Below are 17,526 nucleotides of genomic sequence, written 5' to 3' on the forward strand. Positions count from 1 at the left end.
TAGCGTGGGTGATGTGAATGAGTTCCTCTAAAAGTCTGTGCAGGAGTTAAGTCTTGGAAAGATGTTCAATACAACAAGACATTAAAGGGCAATTTTCCTAGAGCTTTCTGTGAAGATAGATTAAATTAATATTCTTAAGAGTTTACTTGTAAAATGGGAACCTAGAGAGTCTGTGAATCTCCAAAGAGTCTGCCCTTTATTTGTAGAAAAAGAGAGGAGACGAACATATATGGGAACACAAACACAGTGCTGAGTCCTGAATGTCATCCGAGAAGTGTGGCCACGTGGTAGGACAAAATGGAGAAATAATTTCATATTCTAATGATAACCATACATCAAGGGAAATGAAATTGGTCCTAGGAAGAGTTCCTTGAAACTCAGAAGGAAAAAGATCAGATCTGAAACATAGCTGGCCCAGATGATATTCATTCTCTAGGTGCAGTGTACAAGTTTGTGTGTTCTTATCACATTAATAAAGCTTTACCTGTCCTTATTTTTTTGTTTGTATGATGTATCTAGTTGGGAGTAATGAATATAATCCAAACAAAAAACTCTCTTTGAGTTTCTAGAAGATTAATTTACATATTTATTTAACTCACTTATTAAGACTTAGCAGAGAATGTTAGTTAGTTACTCTCAATAGGATATAACTCCAAGTAAATTAGCTCTCATCCTCTTTGTATGTTTTTCTACCCAGGAATCTGCTCTATCTGATATTAAAACTGACACACCTATGTTGTTCTTATTTGCATTTTCCTGGTACACATATTCTAAATTCTGTGTTTAAACCTTCTGAGACATTTTTTAAAAACTGTATCCTCCAAGAGGTGTGTTTTTGTTTCTCATCTGAACCAGCAGTTTCTAAATGTTGTGGTGTTACAATCATTTACATTTATTGTCATAAGAGATAATTTCCCGCTTCCTTCTGTGATCCTATGTTTTCTGTATTTCATGCTTTCCTACCATTTCCCCCTATTTCCTGTCTTTTGCTAGTTGAACTCTGCTTTGATTTCTTTAATCTCTTGCAGTAATTTGGGAGGAATCATCCTGTTTTTGTTTCTACTAAATTTTGCAAAATAACATACTTGATCTGATATTCCTCTAATTATCAAGGTCAAGAAGAAACAATAGCCTTTGACTCAATCCTATTTTAGTCGAGAAATTTAGTACATTTTATTTTTTTATCCCATCTCCCATTTCCCGGTATTTCATGGTATAATATGTGATTTTAGACAACTGCTATTTCTAAAATATTTTACATTTTGATTTATAAATATTAACTTTAAAATTTAGAAACTCCCCCCCTCGTTTCTCTCAGAAATGTTCTTGGCCTTGTTCTCTTAATTTCCACCTAAATGTTCTTGTTCTGTTTGCTTTTCCATTGTCTCTTCAGGGTCTTCTCAAATGCTGATGGCCCCGGGTCTCTGTTCTGTGCCTTTTCCCTTCCAATCTCTATAACCTCGTAGGTGATCTCAGATACTCTCAGGCATCTATCTGGGCATCATCTCTGTGCTTATGACTCTTGACTCTCTGTCCTCAGAGCAAACTTCTTTCCTGACATGGAGATTTGCGCACCCAACAGCTAGCTGGATATCTTTTCCCAGTCTGGAAGGGGTGGCCTCCTGTAGAAAATGAAACTTACCATTCAACCTTGTCCTAACTCTTGATTGTCTCTTGAAACTTCATGATTGTCTGAGCAGCCTATTTTACTTTTAACAGCTTGCAGTTGCAGAGGGTGTGCCAAGACCTGTCAGTGTCCCCAAAGGTGGGAGGAGGGAAGCTTTGTCAGTACTTAGATTCAGGCTGATTGGAAGCCAGATCCTCAGGCAGCAGCTTTTAAAGTATGCAAATGTATACAGGCTGTCGACCAAGAAGACAACAAGACTGTAAAGCAACCAAAAGCATTTATTTGGGGTTCTAGGGATTGCAGTCTGGGAGACTGCAAGTGGGGAGTGCAGGCTTATAAAAGCAGAGACCAAAAGGTTACATAACTTGTTTTAAAGGAATTATGATTGGTGCTGAGCAATTAAAATGACTCTCTAAGACACCATTGGCTCTTGAGCTAACAGGTGTTACGTTATCTCTATTTCAGTCCCAAGCTGAAGGATCTGCTCCAGACTGTGGTCCAGGTGCAATTGACAAGTTACAACTGACAAAAGTCAAAAGTCCATGGTGTTCTAATAATTGAAACAGTATTGAAACAGGAGACTGGCGCAGGCTTTGCTTCCTCCACATCCTCCAGACCCTGTTTTTCATGACTTTTTAGCCCTGCTTCCTTCACTTTGGAACCTTCTTTCATGAGGTATACTTCATTTTATTGTTTCCCAGATACTGTGGTTCTTTTGTTATTGTTGTTTGTTTAGTTTTTTGGGTTTTTTTGTTCTACCGATCAAAGATTTGTGGCAGCCATGTGTTGAGCCAGTCTTTTGGTGCCATTTTTTCCAAGAATACTTGCTTACTACTTCATGTCTCTGGGTCACATTTTGGTAATTCTTAGAGTATTTTAAACTTATTCATGATTGTTATATCTGTTATGGTGATCTGTGATTACTGTTCATGAAAGCTTAGATGATGGTTAGCATTTTTTAAGCAATAATGTATTTTTAAAATTATGGTATATATGTTGTTTGTCTTTTAGGTTTTTACACATAATACTATTGTACACTCAGTAGACTACAGTATAGGGTAAACGTAACTTCTATATACACTGGGAAACCAAAAAATTCATTTGACTCACTTTATTGTGAAATTCGCTTTATCACGGTGGCCTGGAACTGAACCCACAATATCTCTGAGATGAGCCTCACAGTGCTGTGGGACTGTAAGCATAAGCCAGGCTGGCCACCCGACCAGGTGATCTGGAGGTGTCCCCTGGGCAACAAGCACAAAAACCCAGGGCTCCCTATGAGAATCTGAGCTCCCTTCTGGGGTGGGGGTTGCCAGTGAGCTCTGGGAGGCTGACAGAGGATGCCAAATGGCACCTACCAGTTGGGGAATAAAAACGGTACCTACGGAGAAAGACAAAAAAGAGAAGGACAAAAGAGAAAGAGAGAAATAGGAAAAAGGGCGTGGGGAAGGCGTCCACTGGATTTAGTAAGGAAGGGGGAGAGTGCAGAAGTGGTACCCGCCAGCACCTTCTATCCTGGAGATTCTCCCAACAGGCTCAGCCCCACCAGACAGCTTTATATCAGCAAATGAATCACTCTCAAGTCTGGATGCTTTTCAAGTGGCTGCTTCTGCACCGGCCCTGGGGGTGAGTGAGTCCACATGAGCCTTTAAGAGGTGCTGTCCAGTTAGTCGAGCTTGTTTGGGTCTCAGGGATGCTGCCCCCCCTTGGTTTTCAAAGCCAGATGTTTTGGGGGCTTCATCTCTCGGGTGCAAGTCTTAAAAGTTGGGGTGCCTGATGCAAGGCACAAAGCCTTCGCTCCTGAAGGAGCTGCTCCAGGTTTTTGAGTTCCCTCCTAGTTGTGGGTCTCCCCAGAGTTGTGGGGTAAGGCAAGACTGCATCTCAGCCTCTCCTGCCCATTACATGTTTTCTCCATGGCAGCTCCACAAGCTGTCAGATCTTTTTCAGAGGCAATTATTCTATATGTCTCTGCAGATTTCATGTATCCTGGGAGGTGAGTTCAAGGTTTTCCTAGGTCGTCATCTTGGACCAGCTTTCCTGGATATCTTCTTTTATATCTCAGAGATACACAAAGATTTTCAATACAACAATTAAAGAAATAGACTTCTCACGTTATTTTATTGTTCTCGTTAGGCCAAGGGAATGTGGTGTAGAGAGCTAACCAGTGATGAAGACCAGTTATATGCCTGGCACTCCATGAGGCATTTTTGTACTCAATTCCCATTTTAACACTCTGATCTGAGGACTCGGGTGTCTAATTCTAAAAGTGGAAATACTGAGTCTCAGGAAGGTTAAGAAATTTACCCAAGATTCAGTTTTGGTTTTATTTTTATTTTTATTATTATTATTTAAAGATTTTATTTATTAGAGAGAGAGAGAGAGATAGCAACAAAGAGCATGAGCAGGGAGGAAGGGAAGAAGCAGGCTCCCCACTGAGCAGGAACCCAATGCAGGGCTCAATCCCAGGATATGACCTGAGCTGAAGGCAGATGTTTAACCTTCTGAGCCATCCAGATGCCCCTCAGTTTTGGTTTTAAAAGCTTGATTTTTCTATTTTATCAATATCAGAACTTTTTCTCTATTGTTTCTTCTGATTCTCTTTATCTTTATGGCTTGATTTCCTTTCTTTAAAGAGACAAATATTAGTCATTTACATTTTGACTCACCCTTTTAGACTGTCCATTCCTTTCCGAGGCTATTTCCAGGTTTGGTTCAGCCCTGAAGGGGGAATAGGTTTATCCTACCATTGGCCAAGAAACCAGCTTCACTCTGTAGTGCGGTTATGGGATGTCCTAGACCCTAACTCCTATGACTCTGGTGGAGCAATCTACTTCCAGGACTCAGACTTTGAGATGAATGGGACCATGGGGATGATATCCTATAGGATGCTGCCTAAGAGATTCATTGGCATTCAGAAATATTTGGCTTCCAGTTCTTCCCATTTTACTTAAGAAGATGGGTGTAACTAGAAGAGCACACAGTTTTTTTGAAAATGGACTACTGTGTTTGGAGTGCCATGTGGAGGCTCTGATTTAGTGTTAATCCTGGAGGATTCATCCATTGGCCCTATTTGTCCACAGCCAGATTTCTTGTCTCTAGCACTTCAGATCAACCTAAAACATGGCAAAGTATTACAGTGATCAAGCTTAAGGGACTCTCAAATTTCCATGTAAATGGAATGTAAGAGTGGAGCTTTCCTACCTATACTTTGGGTGGTACAAAATGCCCACATTCCTGTAGTCCTGCTTCTGCCGACCAAGGCAAACAGATTGTCCTTTGAATGTCTCAAAAGCTCTTTTTTTTTTCTTGTAATGCCAAATGCAATATTTGTTTGAAAAGACTACACCAGAAGTTTCCCAGCTGAGAAAACAGGCTTGTGAAAAATGGTTTCAGAAAATGAAATAAACCATGCAAAAGTTGTTCAGGGTGTGTTTGAAATGAACATCTGGATATGAACTGCTAAATTATCTCCTTCCTCCTCCTCCTCTTTCTCACAGCTGTTTGAAAGAGTCCTGAGGGCAGGGAAACAGGTCAATGGACCCAATTGCACCTTTCCCCCCTGCTTCTAATCCCTTTTGCACCTATGCACGGAATCTCGCTCACATGTGTGTTTAATAAGTGGGCACAAATACAAGAAAAAATTATCTCAATTCCTGTTGACTCTCTATAGCAATACCAAAGGAAAATAAACTCTGGATTTTAAAATTTCTCAAACAAAACTTATGGTTCTAATAAAATATCACTTTCCAGTTGACTTTTTTATATCAAGAGCTGAACAAACCACTCATTTCTCTTCATTTCTTCAGAAAGAAGGAATGATTATTACGTCACACTTTCCCCAAAGTTAAGAAAATCCAGTCCCCAAGGCTCTGCCTTTTAACTTATAATTGAGAAACATGAACAGTTCTGCTTGTTCTTACTGAATTTCCCATTGCATCTGTTTATCACACACACCCCCTCCATAACCACCACTTCAACACACACATCCAAAGAAGCACGTTAAGTACATTGGGAAAGAACAAGTTGACATTTATAGATCTTCATGAGATTATCAGTGGTCACAACTAATGCAGAAAATATGAAATAATTGCCTCATATCAGAAGAACGTGTAGGCAAGTCTTTGGGGAGACATGATAGATGTTTTCACATAAAAGGAGGCTGAATGGTCAACTCTGTACTGTCAGAGGCCAAGATGAGCCTAAAGAGAAAAGGAGACTCAATATTTAAAAGGTTTTATCCTCTGTCTCCAAGTGTCTGTTTCCTTTATCAGCCTCTCATCTTTTCTAGAATAGGAAAGGAGCCTTGCTCATCCTTGGATCCTGGTGCTGTGCTGTCAAGTGTACATAGTGCATTGCAGATGTTCATTTGATGGATGAATTCCTAACTGACCGACTGAATCCAGTTCCTGGTGTAGGTTTCTCAAAAGAAACAAGAGAAAACTCCTTTAAGAAGAAATGGCTGAATGCTTGCAAGGAAAGTTTGAAGAGTGTGGGGAAGAGGTTTCTTTCATTAAATGGACTCCAAGCCTCTCCCATTCTTTGGAGTATGAAATTCTAAGTTCTTCTTCCATATTGTTTACAGAGAGATTTCAGTCCACATGCCAGGACCATGTCATATGTTAGCCAGTCCCCCTTCCTCATATCTCCCAGGCTATACTCGAAGACACTAAACTGGTTCTTGCTAGGACCACTGTAGAAACAGTCTTTGAACTCGACTCAAAGCTGCCTGCCTCTAATCTATGCAACTCTTTCCATCTGATCTTATTTTGTTGTTTTGACCTCCTACTCTGCACCAAGCAAACTGCGTAGCAGTGGATACCTACTGGGGAGCTGTTGAACTGTATGGCAAAGAAAAATCACCTGGCCCAGGAGATTAGAGAAGGCTTCCCTAAAGAAGTGATGTTTGGGGCAAACAACAGCAAAATAGATGAAGAAAGCATTCATGAGAAGAGTCTGATAGTAGGAAATATGCACAACATTGCTTTGAAGCAGGGGTACTACAAAAAGCTGTGACTGGAGAGTAGAACTCAAAAGAGAGAATGTGTGATGGGAAGTAGGGAGCGGAGGTCATGGTCCTATATAAGTCATACTAACTTGAACTTTATAATAATCCAGCCCAAATGTTTTACATGAGAACCAACACATTCATTCCTCAGGTCAATGCCATTCACTAGGCTGTGCCATCTACCAGGCATAGTAGTCTTCTCATTTCTATCTGTTCAGCATTTCCTCTCTTCTCAGAATGGACCCTAGGGCTCCCTTCTCCAGGAGCCTTTGACGATTTCCTCAAGTGAGGACACTCCTCTCTATGGGTATTTGTACCCCTCAGAGCACTTCTACATTCTGCCTCTCTGCTACCTGGACTTGTGACATTCCATCCCAGACACTGTGAGTTTCACGATAGCAGAGGCTGTCCCCTACTGCTTTCCCTGCCCCATTCGACTTGGTAAATATTTGTTGATGAATTGTATACGACATTCTGCTCAAAATAGAGCATTAGTCAGGAGGAGCACGGGTCAGACTTCTTAGGTTAGAATCTGGACACTGACCTATTCAATGTGGAATCTTGGGCAAGTTGCTTCACCTCTTCCAGTGTCATTTTCTTCAACTGCAAAGTAGGGGTAGTGATAATACCTATCCTCTAGGAATTGCATGAGCACTAAAAATAACACGTGTGAATAACTCCACCAAATGCTCAGAAATGTTAGTCATTATTATAAAATCCCGAGGAAAGATTAGAGAGACTGAACTGTCAAGCCTGATTCACACTCACTTTTTCCAGTGAAATCAAAATCTTCAGAGGATTTTGTATAGCTTATGTCCCACTCTGGTATCCATGCCCTTAACCACCCTGTAATAATGCCACTTGAGAAAAATTAAAGAAAAAAGATGGCCATATATTTTTAAAAATTGTGATATATTTGACATATAACATATTAGTTTCAGGTGTACAACATAATGGTTTGGTGTATCTATTCCAAAGTGATTACCACAGGGAGACTAGTTAACATTCATCACCTTATGGGACGCCTGGCTGGCTCAGTGATTGAGCATCTGCCTTTGGCTCAGGGCATGATCCCGGGTCCTGGGATTCAGTCCCACAATGGGCTCCCCGCAGGGAGACTGCTTCTCCCTCTGCCTGTGTCTCTGCCTTTCTCTCTGTGTCTCTCATGAATAAATAAATAAAATCTTTTTTAAAAAAAACCATTCATCACTGTAATTACAGTTTTTTTTTCTTGTGAAGAGAACATTTAGGATCTTTTTTAGCAACTGTCAGACATGCAACATAGTATTATTAACTGTATCACTGTGCTGTACATGATATTCCCAGGACTTAATATTTTATAACTGGAAGTTTGTATCTTTTAATGATCTCACTTATATGTGGAATCTTAAAAGTCTGAGCTCATACAGAGATTACACAGATACAGAGAGTCCAAGCCATGCTTCCTCGCATGCACATACAGACAGACAAAAGTTGGGCGGAAGGAACCAGCTAAGTGAAATCACTTAGTCAAAAAGGGAAATAATGCTTCAGGAATGGTGAAAGGCACTTCCTCCTTGAGCCCTCCCACTCTGCCTCCTGTCACTGTCTCATACTGGGTCTTCCTCAAGTGACTGGTTTTTTCCCCGATAGATCGTATCCCATCCAGTCTCCTATTGTACTGTAACTAGGTGTGTAAATTGCACACTATGTAATTTATTGTCCAGCCAGGACGCTTCTGGGAGGAAAGGGATGCTCTGTTAAACTTTACACTGGGATTGCAGATGTGAATTGGATACAATTCATGTTGTGATCATCTAAGTTAGAAGCAGCTGTCATGGAGCACCTGGATGGCTCAGCTGGTTAGGCATCCAACTCTTAATTTCAGCTCAGGTCATGATCTCAGGGTTGTGAGATGGAGCTCTGCATCAGGCTCCATGCTCAGTGTGGAGTCTGCTTGAGATTCTTTCTCTCCCTCTCCCTCTGCCCCTCCTCCTTCTCTCTTTCTCTCTCTCAAATAAATAAATACATAAAATCTTTAAAATACAAACAACAACAACAAAAGACCCAGTAATCGTGCTGATTGGGTTTCACAGCTTTCAGTGTCTTTCAAGTTCAAACCTTCAGCTCCCAGCCAAAGAAGAGTAAAGGCTCTTTCTGATCCAATTTACTTTTAATTGTATCAGAACATTTTTAACTCAGTGTTGCACATAGGTTTCCTGGAAGGCTATGTCAATATATTGTGAAACATCTGGATCTTTGGGTATTAGGATGTTGGAATATAATGAGCAGTTTTCATCCCAAATCTTTAGAGTCATGTAGATAAACCGATTGGTTTCGATTCAGGGAACTTAACTGCCAGCTTCAATTAGCCCGGGTTCTTTAATATATTCTTTTTCTAACATAGTAGGCAACTTCAATAAATTATTATTTATAGAGTACTTATTAAAATGCTACAGGGAAATCGTTCCTGGAAACATCTCACTGTGTAACTGTAAATGATCAGGCCCTTACTTGCTGATTGAGTGTTTGAGGACTGAAGTCAGATCATAGGATCACAGCTACTCATGCCTAAAGACCTCAGACAGCATCCATGCCAACTCTGCATGCAATCTCTGAACCCCTTCAGCAATATCACTGCCATGTAGGCACCCAGGAAATATTTGATGTCTTGGTGATGGAAGGACTCATTTCTGCCCAGAGTAGCCCTTTCCTTCACTGGGTAGCTTTGTCAGATAAAAAATCTTTCCTGATTTTAGGTGGAAATATGCTCCCCAAATTTCCATGATTTGAGCCCCATTCTCTAATATGGACTGAATTCTGTGGGGGGGAAAAAAAGAAAAAACAGCGAATCTCTTTCAGCCCCTTTCTTCTCTCATGAGAGGTAGTGCAGACTCACATCATCTGAGCCAGTAAGAAGCAAGCACAGTACAGTACAGCAAAGTGGTTTATCCCGTACACTAGGGCCAATGTGCCTGAGTTTAAATCCTGGCCCCAGCTTTAATGAGGCAAGGCATTTAACCTTGCAGGATCTTAGTTTTCCCATCTGTACAATGAGGAATGTTGCTGGGTATCTACGCTAGGCATTTTTGAAAGATTATAGGAGGTGATGTATATAAAGTGCTTAGAAGAGTGTCTCCTGGTCATGGCAAACACTGTATAGCTATTATCACATAGAATCCTAGCAAATAGAGTCTGGAAATCATCCTTAATTTGTAAAATCAGGGCTCATTGTGCCAGGAGTTAGTATAGGGAACTTTGTAACCCCAAATGGAGCCATCTCAAGATACCCTTGCAATCAAGCATTCCTAGTTCTTTGGCTTGAATGCTGAGTTACTTTTTGGAGGGAATAAATCCTAGTAATTAAGAGTCAGGGCCTGGGAAATTGTATTCAACACTGGATATACATTAAATTGATTGGACAGGTTTGTTTATTTTTTAATAGCAATAAAATAAGAATTATTGAGGGTTCAGAAATGGATATTTTCTCAAAGCTCCTCAGGAAATGTTAATGTGCAATCAGATGAAGAACAGTAGATTTAAAGTGAGTCTTTATGGGTCAGAATCTGGGTTCCTTCAACAACCAGCTGCACAACTTTGGGGAAATCTCTAATCTGTTCAGGCCTCTGTTTTCACATCTGTAAAATGGAGGTACAAATAAAGCTGCAATAACATTTAAATGAAATAACACATATGGAGAGAAGAGTATTCAGTGGGTATTTGTTCTATTTATCTCCCTTTAATAAGTATCTTTCATTCTTAATTCCCACCCCATCTCCATCTGTCACCTTTGCCTCAACCTGTTAGCAGGTGTCAAGGAGTGCTGAGCACCATCTTGGCTATAAGTACAACCCAAGGTCCTAGACACTAGGATCTATCAAGAAACCCTTTCCTAACCTGGGTACATCTCAGGCTGATGGTGGCCCAGTTGTATTTTTGAGTAACTAAGAATGGCTTGCATTGATGGAGTGTTGGGATAGACCTGGGTCCCCAGTGGCAAAGCCATCAGGAGAGATCACAGCAAACTTATCATCCTAGGTGATGGCTTATATCAGCATTGGAATTATCTGGGTCATATCACTCACTTACGGATCTGCTCCAAGATTGCTCTACATAACTGCTGCTCAAACTGCAGAACCCAAACCAGCAGCAAGGCCATCACCTGTGAACTTGTTAGATCATTGGTGTTAACAAAGACCCACTGAATCAGGAGGGGATTAGTTAACAGAATTCCCAGGTGATCTTCGTGCATGTTAAGTTTGGGAAGTATTGTTTTTCATCAGCATGAAGAGGAATTCATCCCCAAGGGTTATGAAATTTTCCAGAAACAATCTTCATTCTGCTACCCACCAAAAATTGATGCCTAGATAAAGCTCTTAACATCCCCTTGAATCAAAGCCCTCTAAATTAGTAACTTCTATCTCGTCACTATTCCTGTACCACTGGCTTAGCATTTATATAAATGCCTTCTTTGAGTTATTTTCTCATTTGGATTTTCTAGCTGATTCTTGATCCTTGTTGAGACACAACACTTGATATTTGGCTTACTGGGGCCCCCCAAGACCAATGCCCTATTTTAGTCGTAGAAAGAGGGTCTGCTGTTGGCTCTTCCAGCTTTTCCCACTGATTGATATTCCTTCTCTATGATGTTCCACTCTGTGGGCATGCCATCTTTAGAACCTTAGGGGCTGTTGGAGGCTGAATTTATATAGAAACAAAGAGAAGTCTGGCCTTGGGTAATATGTGCTAAAGGCTTTCACAGAACAACAAAAACAACAAAAAATCCCAGAGCAAAGTCAGAGACTAGTTCGCCCCAATTATCATCTGACTTTACATTGTCATCAATATATAATGAAATCCCTGATTTCACTGGATTTCAAATAGCTGGAGAAAAGATGGAGGGACATTAGCGAATAAGAACCTGGGGTAAGTTTTGGGGTGTAAGAGGCGTCCACACACACATGTACACATATTGAACATCTGTCATTACACTGGACAGTGTGGATGCATGGCTAACAACACCAAATCCTGTCTCCATCTCTCATCCTTGGCCCCTTGTGGGGCTTATACCTTGGAGGAAAATAATAGACATGTACCAAATAACCACCAAAGTGTATGTTGCATCATAACAGAGATCACCACTCATAAAAGAGAGGTACCCATACCAAGAAAAAAAATATGCAAGAACATATAAGAGAAGACAGATCTATTCAGATGTTTCCTCTGAAGAAGCAACAAAACTGAAGGGTGGGTAGCATGCAACAGGCCAAAGCGGGTGGGCCAGGGAGGGGTGGCCCAGCTGGTGCTAATGTCCCGTGACCAAGGAAATCCGTTCCTCTGGAGGAACTGAAACAAGCTGGGCTGAGTGGAGCCCAGAGGAGGGAGGTAGCGGAGGAAGGGAGGTGTGGGAAGCTGAGGCTAGAGTAATGGTGGGCATGTTTTAGCTGTCATTCTGAGAGCACCGGGAAGCAATGCAGGGGGCAGGGGGTAGGGGGTGGGGAGCAACAGGGCCTTATCTGTGTTCCTAAAATAGTGATCCTTCTGAGACACAGAGGGACAGCTGGGACCAGGACAAGAAAAGATGAGAGAAGCAGACCAGTTAGGATTGCATCGCAGCCCCCAGGGTGGGAACATGGTGCCTGGATGGTGGCGGGGCTTGAAGGGGGCAGTGGAGAGAAGTGGGATGTTCTGAGAGAGAGGCGGTAAAGTTGAAAACACTCAGGTTCATTTAGTGGGCAGCAGCAGGGGAGAAGGTGGTGTTAAGCACCATAGTTTGCAAAACACCCTGGATGCTGCTCTTTTGACTGAGGCAGGGAGCATTAGACAGATAAGCAGATGGGGAGGTTGGGGTGGTCATGAGTTATATTTTGAGCGTTGTGAGTTGGAAGCCTTCCCTGACCTCCCCAGACAAAGATATGCAGAACTGGAGTTTGGATGGGAGTTCTAGGCTGGAGGGGAATATTTTGTAATAATAATTTAAAAAGTAGAAATAACAAATGTTACCATTTATCGAAGAGTTACTCAGTGCCAACGCTAACCATCTATTATCTAATTTGATCCTGCAGGACTCCATGAGATGCTGGATCATCCCCATGCTTCAGATGAGGAAGAGGAGGCCCAGAGGCAGCAGCAGAAGTTCCTAACCACTGTGTCACACTGCCCCCTGCTGAGCACCTACTAAGTGCCAGGCTTAGAAAACAATGGTGTTTGAGACATGCCCAGGAGTTTCTCCTCTGGTCGGGCAAGCTCATGGATTTGTGCCTCTCCTGCAACCAACTGAGGGAGGAGATGCCATGAGGTAGGGAGTCCTGCTATTTGTCAATGATACTGTCACTCGTCTGCAAGCCACACCCCTCTTGTACTCACTTGCACAGGTACACAGCACACCCACGCACAACTTTCTCCCTAGTCTTCTCACTAAACTTTCCAACCAGAACAATTTTTTTTCCCTCCCAGGTTTTAGGTGGCCCATGGACAGGTAAGTTAAATAAGTAGAGTTTCACCACACACCCACCAGGCAATACACCCCATTAGGCTTCAATTTCAGGGTCTCAGACAAACAGGAGGGAAGGGCAGCCCAACAGGGCTCTCCCCTTATAAAATCCACTAAGGCTCTTATTTGCCATAAGCAGCTTCTACTGTGTACCTGTCTGGGAATTGTTCTGCGGACTGCAAGAATGATGCCCTTCAAACTAGCTCTGAAGCAAGAGTCTCACCATGGCAGCTAAAGGAAGCACATGTATACAAAATGACCCCTTCGAGCATGTTCTGCTTTGGCCCAGACATTGAACATAACATAGAAGATTTTCACTGCTTCCATTACCCAGAAGAGTTTGAGATTTGAAATATTTCCATAGTTTTTACATGGAGCAGAGCATACAGATCAGCACTAAAAACATAAGTCACTCTTAAACTCTTGTTTCTTATTATTTTAGTAACAACAGTCTGGTTGAAACTGAAGGAATCCTGCCTCTGTGTGTGTGTATAAATAAAAATAAAAACATTTTCAGTGGTCCCATTTGGATTTAACTAAAATTCAATTTTATATATTGTCAAGTGTGTCTTTGCCTTTGAAATACTATCAGTCTCCTAATTTTTTTCTTTAAAAAAAAGCTGTTTAAGAGTAGCACAGATGATGATGATTAGTGCCAATTCTATCATGAAGTGAGAAATCTCAAGCAATTGGGTCTATTACTGTGTCTTACTTTTATGCACTTTATAAAACTTTTCTCTCTTGGACAGTCATGCCTTTCATATTTTGTCATTTTCATTAAACGCATATCCCAGATCATAAAAGAAATTATATTTGGATTATCCAGCACAAAAATATTACTATGATTTATTTTTACTCAGAGTAAAATATATTCATTATAAGTCATTTGACTATTAGAGAGAAATAGAAAACAGTCCTATTGCAATGAGGGTGGAGAAATAGCTGTTAGCTATTAATTATCAATGGAATTATCAATGCTACTTGCATGTCAGAATTCTCCAGCAGTTTTCCATTGTTCTTAGAATCCAAGGATTTATATTAAATCCAGGTGCTTCCATGGCATCCCAGAGCAGAGTTCAGGATAACTCATATCTCCCCAAAATCCTATAATTGTCCACGCATTAGTGTGCAACAATAGTAATTGCACCAAGTCCAGATTCTAAGAATTTCTCGATTTCCACCTGAAGGTGTTCCTTCACCTGTGCCCTGGATTACATTCATTTCTGCTTTTTCAATGACTTTGCCCTCTCTGAATATGGATCTTTCCAGAATATCATTTGCTCAACTCTCTCTATTCTTAAAAAAAAAAAAAAAAGAATCTTCCTTAATTTTACTTCCCCCTTAACTCTTTTGCTGCCTGCCCTCTGTTAACAGCAACATTTCTCAAAGAGTTGTCTACTCTACTGACATCCAGTTTCTAAAACTACTCATTTCTCCAAACTTACTCCAAATTTGGCTTTCATTCTTATCAGTCCAGGAAAATGTCTCTTTTCAACACCATGGGAGGTACCACACCACTAAATAAGATGGATACTTTCAATCTCTTTTTCATTTGTTTACTCATTCATGCATTTATTGACTGTCTGTTGTGTACATAGGTTTTGTTCCAGGTATTGGAGATACAGCAGTGAAGAAAGCTGACAAGAACTCCTGTTCTTTTGGACTTCATCATTGGAATGAAGGTCACAGATAATAAATTTAATTAAGAAGTAAAGGTGCATATTCTGTATCAGTGAGGGATCGCTCACCAGACTTCAATTAACTTGACCATTTCCTGCTTGGGACACTCTTGGCTTTGGTGATCCAACACTCTTGCTTCTCTTCTTCCCAATCTGGTTGATTTTTTTTTCTTCAGTCCTCTTTGTCAACCTCCCCCCCCCCCTTTTTGTTGGTTACTTCAGGTTGAAGTCCTTCAGGATTTTGCTTTAATTGCTTTTTTGTATTCTTTTCATTCATTTATTTGGCCCTCGCTTGTGTATATTCTATTTTATTCCTAGATGAATTTTTTAAAAATATTCCTTATTGTTTCAACCACCACTAGATCCCAGTGATGCTAAAACTGATGAATCAAACCCCAGAGATGGGTTTATTGTAAAGCTAAGGAGGTTGTTGTGGTTGTGCCAGGCCACTCTCTTCATGGACTTCTGTGAGTGTTGCAAGTTTCCAGGGATTGATTGTACAATGTCTCAGATGTGGAGTGAAAGAGGAGCTACAACCAAGTAGCATTTCCTTGGAAGCATTCCTGGTAAATCACCTAAAGAAATCTTAGAAGGAAAGAAACTGAGTCTTTAGGATTAGAGTAATTTGTAATAACTTCTTTTCTCACTATAAATAAATACTACCTTTTATACCTATGTTTGTGCTTCCAATTCTGTTCATTTATTTCTAAAAGATGTTCCCCCAAATTGCATAATCTTCAGGCATAAAGACTGGATCCTTCTCTGTCCATAACTGGCCTCTTTTCTGAAGTCTAATTAGTGCCAAAATCTTTTTAAATTTCTACTCATTCCATCATTAGCCTTTAATCCATACTTGAGAATTCCTTCCTTTCTTTCCAGATTATTATATCTGTCTACCTGGTCTTTCCAATCACAGTGAAGCTCTCAACTGTCCTCTCTATACTTTGTCAGCTAAATACATTCATCACAGTGTTACCAATATACATTTTTATAAACAGAAATTATCAATGCTACTTGCATGTCAGAATTCTCCAGCAGTTTTCCATTGTTCTTAGAATCCAAGGATTTATATTAAATCCAATATTTTTAACACTGCACCCATATGCCATAGGATCTCACCCATACTTAGGTTCCCATTATTATTCCTGGCTTCCATTCTATGAACCTGTAGGCCTCTCCTCATTTCCTTAAAAAGATAGCACTCACTTCAACATCAGGTTGTGCTATGTGATCTTTCGCTTGTTGAAATTCTCTTATCCAAGATTTTCACCTGGCTAACTCTTAAGGTTTGGCTAAAATATCTTCTCTTTAGAGAGTCCCTCATCCCCTAGAAGCAGGGATAGAATTTGCTTCACTAAAAATATATGGGATAAAGAAGAGGTGAGTTACATCCAAAGCAGGATCAGCTTGCCACTGTCACAAGAAGGTAGATGAATCCAAGGTAGAAAGACTATAATAAAGACTCCTGTGGGGATCCCTGGGTGGTGCAGCAGTTTAGCGCCTGCTTTTGGCCCAGGGCGCGATCCTGGAGACCCGGGATCGAATCCCACGTTGGGCTCCCGGTGCATGGAGCCTGCTTCTCTCTCTGCCTGTGTCTCTGCCTCTCTCTCTCTCTCTCTCTGTGTGTGTGTGTGTGTGTGTGACTATCATAAATAAATAAATAAAAAATAAATAAAAATAAAGACTCCTGTGTGTTTATAATGTCCTGTTTCTTCTTCATCTACGGTATAGAGCCCTATGACTGAGGTCTCATCAGTGGAATGTAAATGGTTCAGATCTGGCCCCATGCAATCCTCCAAGTGCATTCTCTCTTCCCTTGTCTTCTGGCAGGATGCAGGAGATCTAGTGTGGGCCTCTGAGGCCCTAGAACTGCATGGAAGATACCCACTTGAACTTTTGATGATCAAGAAACAAGTTTCATTAGATTAAGCCTGTGAGATGTGGGGCTTATTTTACTGCAGTTAGTATCACTTGTAATAATGCCTCAAACAACAAATTAAGAAATAAGCACCCACCTATGTCCTCATCCCCAAACCATTTCACTTGCTATTCAAGCAGATTTTTTTTAACTTTCCATACCCCTATACGGAGATGGAGTGGCTAAAAGAGTTCACTTGGAAGGCCAATTGGATTATAGTCCTTGCAGCAACCTCAAGATTCAAAGGATTGTTAATTTTGATGGGCAGTAGACCTAGTGGTTAAAAGTTAGGACTTGAGAATCTTTCAAAAGTTGACTTACTGCCTTATGGCCTAACTGTATGCACATTCTTTGTCCTTTACTTTGTAGTCCTTTCCCTTGTCAACTCTGGGTTCAACCATGTGACTTCCTTGGTTATGGAGTTGTTTGCAAACCTGATGCAAGCAGCATCTTGGAAAGAAAGCACACTTATGTTTCTCCTTTCTCCTTCCTCTTGCCTAAGTGGGCTTCTTCATCCTCATACTTCCTCCTTGCCATAAGAATGTGCTATTCTAAGCTCCTAGAGAAATGTGAGAGATGCATGGACAAAAGTCAAGGTCATCTTAGATGACCTGACAGCCAGATGACTCCCTCACCGGAAAAAGAGAAAGAGAGAGAGAGAAAGAGAGAGAGAGGGAGACCAGCCAAGATTAGCAGAACCACCTTTCTAGCTCCCAGTTGACTTCAAAGGCATGAATGAGCCAGGCAAGACCAGAAGAATGTTGCCTACTTCAGTCTTATTAATGATAAATTATTATTGTTTTGAGCCATTAAGCTTGGGGGTGG

General features: G+C 40.9%; 1 long non-coding RNA gene across 1 annotated transcript; it reads left to right on the forward strand.

Moving 5' to 3' along the window:
- Window positions 1-2,176: 2,176 nt before the first annotated feature.
- LOC140595287 (uncharacterized) lies at window positions 2,177-15,362 on the forward strand. The gene is made up of 3 exons (XR_011996786.1): window positions 2,177-2,302; window positions 12,677-12,909; window positions 14,703-15,362. It is a non-coding gene; the product is annotated as an uncharacterized lncRNA (long non-coding RNA).
- The last annotated feature ends 2,164 nt before the right edge of the window (window positions 15,363-17,526 follow it).

This window comes from Vulpes vulpes, chromosome 14 (genome assembly GCF_048418805.1).
Source record: "Vulpes vulpes isolate BD-2025 chromosome 14, VulVul3, whole genome shotgun sequence".
Taxonomy (NCBI): domain Eukaryota; kingdom Metazoa; phylum Chordata; class Mammalia; order Carnivora; family Canidae; genus Vulpes; species Vulpes vulpes.